Source organism: Musca domestica, unplaced genomic scaffold (assembly GCF_030504385.1).
Source record: "Musca domestica strain aabys unplaced genomic scaffold, Musca_domestica.polishedcontigs.V.1.1 4, whole genome shotgun sequence".
Taxonomy (NCBI): Eukaryota; Metazoa; Arthropoda; class Insecta; order Diptera; family Muscidae; genus Musca; species Musca domestica.
Genome location: NW_026712328.1, coordinates 4,184,968 through 4,196,892, shown reverse-complemented (window position 1 = coordinate 4,196,892; position 11,925 = coordinate 4,184,968). Strand labels below are relative to the sequence as shown.

General features: G+C 31.1%; 1 long non-coding RNA gene across 2 annotated transcripts; it reads left to right on the top strand.

Annotated features, from left to right (window-relative positions):
• The first annotated feature begins 1,655 nt into the window (after nt 1-1,655).
• Nucleotides 1,656-6,893, top strand: LOC131804281 (uncharacterized). 2 transcript variants are annotated; one of them, XR_009343050.1, is made up of 2 exons: nt 1,656-2,376; nt 6,688-6,893. It is a non-coding gene; the product is annotated as an uncharacterized LOC131804281 (long non-coding RNA). The 2 variants fall into 2 exon arrangements; XR_009343051.1 differs by having other exon boundaries at nt 1,656-2,385.
• The last annotated feature ends 5,032 nt before the right edge of the window (nt 6,894-11,925 follow it).

Here is an 11,925-nt window from a genome sequence, read left to right as displayed (position 1 = left end):
TTCATTAAAAACTTATGATTAATTCAATTTTATTATATGTTAAATAAATTTAAATTTGTTAATACCATCAGTACTGTGTAGGAAATCCCTTATTTTTAACAACGGCTGTGAATCGACGGTGCATTGACTGAATCAGCGATTGACATCTTTCTAAAGGGATGGAATACCATGCCTTTTGGATTTCAGTCCATAAAATGTTCATATTTGTAGCATTAGAACGATCTATTCTCTTATCAACATCGTGCCATAGATTCTCGATGGGATTTAAATCCGGAGATTGGGCTGGCCATGGTACTACCTCAATTTTATTATCAGAAATCCATTTTTTAACGGACTTAGCCGTGTGCTTGGGATCATTATCCTGTACAAGCTTCCACTTTAGAGGCATATCTTCTTCAGCGTATGGTAACATTATATTCATTAAAATGTTTTTGTAAGCTAATTGGTCCATTATACCTTCTATTCGTGTTATAGGACCCACACCGTACCACGAGAAGCCTCCCCAAACAAGCACGCTTCGCCCACCGTGTTTGATGGTTTTTGTCGTGTACCTTGGATCAAATTCTGTGTTTATATTTCGCCTTACGTATGACTTTCCATCCGAGGCAAAGCGGTTAAACTTAGATTCGTCCGTGAAAAGTACATTATTCCAGTAAGAAAGGGGTTTTTCTAAATGGACCTTGGCAAAATTAACTCGAACTATTCGATTTTTTTGGGACACGTGTGGTTTTCGCCTGGCAATGCGCCCAAACAAATTATTTTCTCGTAATCTGTTCTTTATTGTACTTGTTGATATGTTTATTCCCAGTTGTTCTTGAATTTGTTCCCGTATCCTCGGTGCAGTTAAAAAAGGATCACTTTTGCTCATTTTAACTATTAAGTGATCCGTCCTTTGCGACGTTATTCTGGATCTCTGTGATACTCTCAAAAGATTGATTCTTTTCATAATGTTTAATTGCGTTATAAACTTTTTTTCTCGAACAATTTAGTTTTTTCGATATTTCGGAAAATGTTAGGCCGTCATTGCGGTATTGGAGGACAAATCTTCGAAAGATTGGATTTGAGTGAAAAATAAATTATTCTCAACTGTATACCTTTTTTTCTTTATCAGCGTTTAATTTAATAAAAAAATATTTTTTTTTTTAATTATCTTAGGGCACGTGCTATTTAAAATGTCGGCGAATACAGACTGAAAGAATCAAAAACTTTCAGTTTCTAAAAATAAACTTATTTTTTGACTAAGCTTACATTGTATATTAACAACAACATGTTTCTAAAAAAAGTAACTGTAAAAAGAATTTAAGTAATTGCAGAAAGAAAATAGCAAAAGGTGTGTGAAAAATTTTCCACTAAGCGTGCTATTTAAAATGTCGCCACTGTATATATATATATATATATATATATATATATATATATATATATATATATATATATATATATATATATATATATATATATATATATATATATATATAATGTTTCCCTGTCCCAGATATCGAGTATTCTAGGTCTCTAGGAACCATATTCCCTTCCGGAATATATGGAATATATATATATATATATATATATATATATATATATATATATACATGTATATACATATATATAAAATATATGTATATATATATATATATATATATATATATATATATATATTAGGCGTTAGTCAATTGTTATATTGCAAATAAACATGACGTCCAACTTACAACATATTAAGATTTTGTAACTAAAATACAGTACATATTTACATTTTTCCATTTTTTTCCAAATCAATTATTTTTGTGTTTCAATTCCTTTTTGCCCAAAAAAACATTTTGTACCACTATATTTTACATATGCGCCACAATACCCTAGCAAATATGGTGTAGTGGGCTATCGGCAACTCTGGCGTCGCATGCACCCAATGCTTTACTACTCTGGTTTGGACTTTCTGGGCCCGAATAGGCTTATATACGATTAATCCTGGGATTGTAGCTGCGGGCGCACGCACTTGGTCCAAATGATTCACCACTGCCACAATGAATATGGACTAACTCCAGTTGTAAATAGATGTGACAATAAACTTATTTATTTTGCTTCCATCGATTCGTGTAGTAGTGATACAGAGACTATTTATTATATTAATTATTTGTTTGCCAGACAACAACCAAAAGCAACCCAAACGTTGCCTACTAATCTCAAACGTACCCCACTTAATCCCAAAGATTCCTGGCTACAGCTCAACGAAGTAGCCGAACTTTTCAACTTGGAGTTAGAGCCGGAACCGCATTAACAGAACAAATCCTTACAACAATATCAGCAGTTGCAGCAGTCATCTATTGTATCAGGGGATTAATTTTCATCCAGTTAAACACCACTTGAGGAGATCCCTTCTATGTATGTAATGTATGTATGTATTTATGCATCTTTATGTTTGTATTAAACTGTAGTAAAAAACAACATTTATGTATTAATTAGGTGCGCTTTGCTACCCCTTTTGACTTTATATACATAAAATGTTATATACGAAAATTTTGTGGATTTTAAAATTTTATTAAAAAAGACAAAAAATAAATATTTTTAAGAGAAATTCTCTCTTATAATATCATTCACATCATAAATGATATTTATTGTTTCCATTCTATTTGTGTTCACATTATAACGGAAAACTTATCCGATTATAGTTTTATACAGATACAATGCCCCCGGGACGATCGTCGTGAACAAGTATTGAAAAGGCTAACAAAAAATTTTCCTGATTTTGCAAAAAAACGTTTAACTGACTTATGTACTGAATTCTCAAACATTTTTGCTCTGGAAACCGATAAAATCTCAACTAATAATTTTTATAAACAACAGTTCCGAGTAATGGATGATACCCCTGTTTATATAAAAAATTATAGAATTCCACATAGTCAAAAACAGGAAATAAAAGCTTAGGCTCACAAATTAATACAAGATGATATTATAGAACCATCATTTTCATGTTACAACAGTCCGGTATTATTAGTACCAAATCATTTCCAGGTAACTCCGCAAAGAGATGGCGACTAGTTGTAGACTACAGACAAATTAATAAAAGGTTAATAGCGGACAAATATCCCTTACCAAGAATCGAAGATATTCTAGACCAACTAGGTCGAGCAAAATATTTTTCCTGTTTGGATCTAATGTCCGGATTTCATCAAATAGAATTAAAAGAGGAGTCTAGGGATATAACTTTATTCTCCACGAATGAAGGATCATTTCGCTTTAAACGTCTCCCTTATGGAATCAAGGTAGCGCCGAACTGCTTCCAAAAAATGATGTCAATAGCATTTTCTGGTCTTAAGGTACGGTCACACTGGCAAATATTTGATCGAAATTTGTTTTCCCATATTTGACTGAACAAATGTGAAATTCATACAGAGTTGATTCGATGTTCACATTACAGTCAAATATTTGACAGATTTTGTTTGTTCAAGCAGTCACCAAACAGCGTCAAACAGTGCTATGGGAAAACATGTTTGACACATGTTCACATTCGTAAAATATATTTTCCCATTAAATTGTTTGATCAAACTTTGAGGAAACTTAAGTTTATTTGGCCGAGAGAAATAGACAGAGAGAGTGAAAGAGAGACATAAAGAACATGTAGTCTCGGGTATAATTTATTTGGAGAAGGGAAGCAAAAGACCAGCTGTTGTGGAATTAATTCCTTGTTAGAACAATTTTATTTTGCATTTTACATCGACATAGCTGCTGGGACAATGAACTGTCAAAACAATTTTGGAATTGAAAATAATGAATGAAATATTATTGAAATTTGTAAAAATTGTTGAAAAATATATATCATTGCAACCTCCGATTTTTCGCCGTATAGGAAAACATAGAACAATCTACTTATTTTTGTCAAAACATTTAAAAATTTTTGACATATCATTGTTTCAAGCGTTGATGCATCTACCTATATCATGTTCCAGAACCTGCAAGAATCTACTAGTTTCGCAATTTTCTTCGATATAATAAAGGGAAAATCGGTTATCGTAGTAAAAACGCTTACATTCTGGCAGTTCTGAAACAGACCAAATATACACATTTTTTACTAAATATTCAAATTTAGTTAGTTCAAAAATATCAAATAAATAAAGCCACTTATTGCATTCGTTTGTTTTTCAATTCATTAAACATCATGCTACAATTGCTCCTGTTGTTAAAGCAAAATGCTGCCCAATGTTTTAAACTGATATTTTTCCTTGTTTGACCTTACAAAACATTTGCAACGTCAAATAAATGTTTGACCAAAAAATAGGAAAATAATTGATCATATATGTTCACATTATGGACACATTGGTCACATTTTTGTTTTCCGGCAAATAATTTTGTTTTCCCAATATCAGCTGTTTTTGTATTTACCGTCAAATAATATTTGATGGTCAGATTGTGACAAAGAAATAATTCACATTTTTCGTCAAATATTTGCCCAATGTGACCTTACCTTTACGCCTGAACTGGCATTCCTGTATATGGATGATTTCATCGTAATTGGATGCTCAGAAAAACATATGATTCAAAATATGCGGGATGCTTTCACGACGTGCAGACAATATAATCCGAAGCTGCATCCTGATAAGTGTATATTTTTCAGACACGATGTAACCTTTTTGGGTCATAAATGCAGTGACAAGGGAATTCTTCCCGATAACTCAAAATATGAGACCATCCAAACATATCCTACCCCAAAAAGCGCGGACGAAACTAAAAGGTTTGTTGCCTTTTGTAATTACTACAGAAAATTTATACCGAATTTTGCAAAATACTCTCTGCCATTAACAAAATTAACTAGGAAAAATGCAAAGTTTATTTGGACTGAGGAGCGCCATAAATGCTTTGTGTATTTAAAGAATTAACTTTTAACCCCAATATTTTTTAATAACTTTCTCAAGTTTTGGTGAACAAGGTCAAAAATGATATTTTTCTAGTAATCGGCACCCCTGCCGCCTACTGGTAAATCCCTTTTTTTCTAGACTATCATTTACTATTATAAAATATTTCTGATTCCAAAAGTATTAAATTTAATTTACTTAAATTGATTATTAAGTTGACGCCACCACTAATTTTTTCTTTACAAACAAGCACATCGCACGCGTTGGCAGACACTCACTGACGAAAACCGTTATTCTATTATTAATTACGGTTTATTATTAATAAATGATCGGAGCTTATTGTTTTTTACAGAAAGAGAGCAGAGAACACTGCTGACGTTTTTTTGCAATTATTTTATTATTTGGTCAATTCCATTTTTAGTTATTTAAATTTAAATTTCAAAATTGCCGACTGCTGGGACATGCCGAACTTAGGCGCACTTACCCTATCTGTTATATCTTTTTTGTTGAGACTGACAGTTACACTGATGCAGGACTTAATATGGACACTCTAAGCTTGAAAATTCGTATGTGTTTAAATGATGTTAGCCATCATACGTTAAAAGCAGGGATTCAAATGATAACGTCAGTGAAGCAAACCGACCGAGGGGGCCACCTCCTTTATCTTGGGATCCACGTAAACGCCAGTTTTCACACAAAGCACGAAAAGGGTTACTAGCTCCGTAGTTAGTCCTTAAGGTACGGTCAGACTGTGCGAATACTTCAACGAAAATTATTTTTCCATATTTGACTAAACAAATGTTAAATTCATACAGGGTTGATTTGATGTTCACATTACAGTCAAATATTTGACAAATTTTGTTCGGCCATAAAACAGTGTCAAATACTGCTCTGGAAATACGCGTTTACATTCTTAAAATATATTTTGCCAATGAAATTGTTTGATATTAGTAGAGAGGAGAGAGAGTGAGAAGGGAAATAAAAGCCCAGCTGTTTAGGAATATGAGGCTTTGCCAGAATTTTTAAATGCATATCATGAATGTTTGTAAAAGTCATAAATGGTACAATCACATCAAGGTAGGGTAGTGTGTATTTGCGATTGCATGTGTGTACTTTTCAATTATAGGGGAATCGCTTAAAAAATAATCATGAATGGATAACTTTTACCAATTTTCTTACAAAATAGATCATATTAGTTATTTCAAGCTACTACTATTAATTTTCATGTTATTTGTTTACTCAAAAAAGGGGTCCACTCTACACAACCGTATTCAGGAAGTCAGCGTACCAGGCTTACAAAAAGTTGTTTCAATATCGTAAATTAACACAAAATAGCAGTAAGCGGCTGCAACAAAATTAAAATTACTACCAATATCATTGCTCATATTGCTGAAGCCTTTTAAGTAAAGTAAATACAATTTTTTTTATTCAACAATTTTAGAAAAAAATGTTGTTAGTTACAATTCCAAAACAAACTTCGATTAGCTGACAATCTGAAATAAAACGTACGTTGATGCCTTGACAAAAATTAATAGCAAATCCAAAACGAGGTAAATAGCGTGCCAATAAGAGTTGTACCCTTAGGCTGATGCTATTTCAATAAGTGCAGACTTTCAAACCCGGTGTAGAAGATTTTATATATTTATTAAAAACATTTTTCAACCTGCAACACTCTTTCTGTCTTACACATGCCATTTTGATATTTACAATAATGAAGAATCTTAAAGAACTATGTAATATACTGAATGTATTCAATTATATTTCTAATCAGATCATTCTATATATATAAAATTAATAAATATATATATATATATACATTTATTTTTATTTATTTTTTTTTTAGATTTTAGTGTCCACAAACAAATTCTCGGGACTAGAGGATGATGACGACGAATAACAAATGATATTAAAACTAATAATTCAATTTTATTTAAATATGTATCTATGTGTGTAATTACCTCAATATAAATTATTACGTTGGTTCTATACAATAAATTACACAGTGGCAAAACCTCTTTGTAATAATGCCGTTGTACTACCTACTACCAATTTGAATTTTGTTCTTTATGTTATATATATATATATATATATATATATATATATATATATATATATATATATATATATATATATATATATATATATATATATATATATATATATATATATATTATTCCGGAAGGGAATATGGTTCCTAGAGACCTAGAATACTCGATATCTGGGACAGGGAAACATTATATATATATATATATATATATATATATATATATATATATCTACTACAATCTACTTATTTTTGTCAAAACATTTAAAAATTTTTATATCATGTTCCAGAAACTGCAAGAATCTACTAGTTTCGCAATTTTCTTCGATATAATAAAGGGAAAATCGGTTATCGTAAAAAACTTACACTTACAACACTTACATTCCGGCAGTTCTGAAACAGACCAAATATACAAATTTAGTTAGTTCAAAAATATCAAATAAATAAAGCCACTTATTGCATTCGTTTGTTTTTCAATTCATTAAACATCATGCTACAATTGCTCCTGTTGTTAAAGCAAAATGCTGCCCAATGTTTTAAACTGATATTTTTCCTTGTTTGACCTTACAAAACATTTGCAACGTCAAATAAATGTTTGACCAAAAAATAGGAAAATAATTGATCATATATGTTCACATTATGGACACATTGGTCACATTTTTGTTTTCCGGCAAATAATTTTGTTTTCCCAAAATCAGCTGTTTTTGTATTTACCGTCAAATAATATTTGTTGGTCAGATTGTGACAAAGAAATAATTCACATTTTTCGTCAAATATTTGCCCAATGTGACCTTACCTTTACGCCTGAACTGGCATTCCTGTATATGGATGATTTCATCGTAATTGGATGCTCAGAAAAACATATGATTCAAAATATGCGGGATGCCTTCACGACGTGCAGAAAATATAATCCGAAGCTGCATCCTGATAAGTGTATATTTTTCAGACACGATGTAACCTTTTTGGGTCATAAATGCAGTGACAAGGGAATTCTTCCCGATAACTCAAAATATGAGACCATCCAAACATATCCTACCCCAAAAAGCGCGGACGAAACTAAAAGGTTTGTTGCCTTTTGTAATTACTACAGAAAATTTATACCGAATTTTGCAGAATACTCTCTGCCATTAACAAAATTAACTAGGAAAAATGCAAAGTTTATTTGGACTGAAGAGCGCCATAAATGCTTTGTGTATTTAAAGAATTAACTTTTAACCCCAATATTGATATGATATTTTTCTAGTAATCGGCACCCCTGCCGACTACTGGCAAATCCCTTTTTTTCTGTTCCTAATGTAAATAATATAAGAGTAAAATGCTTGATTATGTATATTTTTTAAGTTATAAAATGATCGTTAGACTATCATTTACTATTATAAAATATTTCTGATTCCAAAAGTATTAAATTTAATTTACTTAAATTGATTATTAAGTTGACGCCACCACTAATTTTTTCTTTACAAACAAGCACATCGCACGCGTTGGCAGACACTCACTGACGAAAACCGTTATTCTATTATTAATTACGGTTTATTATTAATAAATGATCGGAGCTCATTGTTTTTTACAGAAAGGGAGCAGAGAACACTGCTGACGTTTTTTTGCAATTATTTTATTATTTGGTCAATTCCATTTTTAGTTATTTAAGTTTAAATTTCAAAATTGCCGACTGCTGGGACATGCCGAACTTAGGCGCACTTACCCTATCTGTTATATCTTTTTTGTTGAGACTGACAGTTACACTGATGCAGGACTTAATATGGACACTCTAAGCTTGAAAATTCGTATGTGTTTAAATGATGTTAGCCATCATACGTTAAAAGCAGGGATTCAAATGATAACGTCAGTGAAGCAAACCGACCGAGGGGGCCACCTCCTTTATCTTGGGATCCACGTAAACGCCAGTTTTCACACAAAGCACGAAAAGGGTTACTAGCTCCGTAGTTAGTCCTTAAGGTACGGTCAGACTGTGCGAATACTTCAACGAAAATTATTTTTCCATATTTGACTAAACAAATGTTAAATTCACACAGGGTTGATTTGATGTTCACATTACAGTCAAATATTTGACAAATTTTGTTCGGCCATAAAACAGTGTCAAATACTGCTCTGGAAATACGCGTTTACATACTTAAAATATATTTTGCCAATGAAATTGTTTGATATTAGTAGAGAGGAGAGAGAGTGAGAAGGGAAATAAAAGCCCAGCTGTTTAGGAATATGAGGCTTTGACAGAATTTTTAAATGCATATCATGAATGTTTGTAAAAGTCATAAATGATACAATCACATCAAGGTAGGGTAGTGTGTATTTGCGATTGCATGTGTGTACTTTTCAATTATAGGGGAATCGCTTAAAAAATAATCATGAATGGATAACTTTTACCAATTTTCTTACAAAATAGATCATATTAGTTATTTCAAGCTACTACTATTAATTTTCATGTTATTTGTTTACTCAAAAAAGGGGTCCACTCTACACAACCGTATTCAGGAACTCAGCGTACCAGGCTTACAAAAAGTTGTTTCAATATCGTAAATTAACACAAAATAGCAGTAAGCGGCTGCAACAAAATTAAAATTACTACCAATATCATTGATTTTTCAAATATTGCTGAAGCCTTTTAAGTAAAGTAAATACAATTTTTTTATTCAACAATTTTAGAAAAAAATGTTGTTAGTTACAATTCCAAAACAAACTTCGATTAGCTGACAATCTGAAATAAAACGTACGTTGATGCCTTGACAAAAATTAATAGCAAATCCAAAACGAGGTAAATAGCGTGCCAATAAGAGTTGTACCCTTAGGCTGATGCTATTTCAATAAGTGCAGACTTTCAAACCCGGTGTAGAAGATTTTATATATTTATTAAAAACATTTTTCAACCTGCAACACTCTTTCTGTCTTACACATGCCATTTTGATATTTACAATAATGAAGAATCTTAAAGAACTATGTAATATACTGAATGTATTCAATTATATTTCTAATCAGAACATTCTATATATATAAAATTAATATATATATATATATATATATATATATATATATATATACATTTATTTTTATTTATTTTTTTTTTTAGATTTTAGTGTCCACAAACAAATTCTCGGGACTAGAGGATGTAATAATGCCGTTGTATTACCTACTACCAATTTGAATTTTGTTCTTTATATTATATATATATATATATATATATATATATATATATATATATATATATATATATATATATATATTTATATATATATATATATATATATTCCATTTATTCCGGAAGGGAATATGGTTCCTAGAGACCTAGAATACTCGATATCTAGGACAGGGAAACATTATATATATATATATATATATATATATATATATATATATATATATATATATATATATATATATCTACTACAATCTACTTATTTTTGTCAAAACATTTAAAAATTTTTGACATATCTTTGTTTCAAGCGTTGATGCATCTACCTATATCATGTTCCAGAAACTGCAAGAATCTACTAGTTTCGCAATTTTCTTCGATATAATAAAGGGAAAATCGGTTATCGTAAAAAACTTACACTTACAACACTTACATTCCGGCAGTTCTGAAACAGACCAAATATACACATTTTTTACTAAACATTCAAATTTAGTTAGTTCAAAAATATCAAATAAATAAAGCCACTTATTGCATTCGTTTGTTTTTCAATTCATTAAACATCATGCTACAATTGCTCCTGTTGTTAAAGCAAAATGCTGCCCAATGTTTTAAACTGATATTTTTCCTTGTTTGACCTTACAAAACATTTGCAACGTCAAATAAATGTTTGACCAAAAAATAGGAAAATAATTGATCATATATGTTCACATTATGGACACATTGGTCACATTTTTGTTTTCCGGCAAATAATTTTGTTTTCCCAAAATCAGCTGTTTTTGTATTTACCGTCAAATAATATTTGTTGGTCAGATTGTGACAAAGAAATAATTCACATTTTTCGTCAAATATTTGCCCAATGTGACCTTACCTTTACGCCTGAACTGGCATTCCTGTATATGGATGATTTCATCGTAATTGGATGCTCAGAAAAACATATGATTCAAAATATGCGGGATGCCTTCACGACGTGCAGAAAATATAATCCGAAGCTGCATCCTGATAAGTGTATATTTTTCAGACACGATGTAACCTTTTTGGGTCATAAATGCAGTGACAAGGGAATTCTTCCCGATAACTCAAAATATGAGACCATCCAAACATATCCTACCCCAAAAAGCGCGGACGAAACTAAAAGGTTTGTTGCCTTTTGTAATTACTACAGAAAATTTATACCGAATTTTGCAGAATACTCTCTGCCATTAACAAAATTAACTAGGAAAAATGCAAAGTTTATTTGGACTGAAGAGCGCCATAAATGCTTTGTGTATTTAAAGAATTAACTTTTAACCCCAATATTGATATGATATTTTTCTAGTAATCGGCACCCCTGCCGACTACTGGCAAATCCCTTTTTTTCTGTTCCTAATGTAAATAATATAAGAGTAAAATGCTTGATTATGTATATTTTTTAAGTTATAAAATGATCGTTAGACTATCATTTACTATTATAAAATATTTCTGATTCCAAAAGTATTAAATTTAATTTACTTAAATTGATTATTAAGTTGACGCCACCACTAATTTTTTCTTTACAAACAAGCACATCGCACGCGTTGGCAGACACTCACTGACGAAAACCGTTATTCTATTATTAATTACGGTTTATTATTAATAAATGATCGGAGCTCATTGTTTTTTACAGAAAGGGAGCAGAGAACACTGCTGACGTTTTTTTGCAATTATTTTATTATTTGGTCAATTCCATTTTTAGTTATTTAAGTTTAAATTTCAAAATTGCCGACTACTGGGACATGCCGAACTTAGGCGCACTTACCCTATCTGTTATATCTTTTTTGTTGAGACTGACAGTTACACTGATGCAGGACTTAATATGGACACTCTAAGCTTGAAAATTCGTATGTGTTTAAATGATGTTAGCCATCATACGT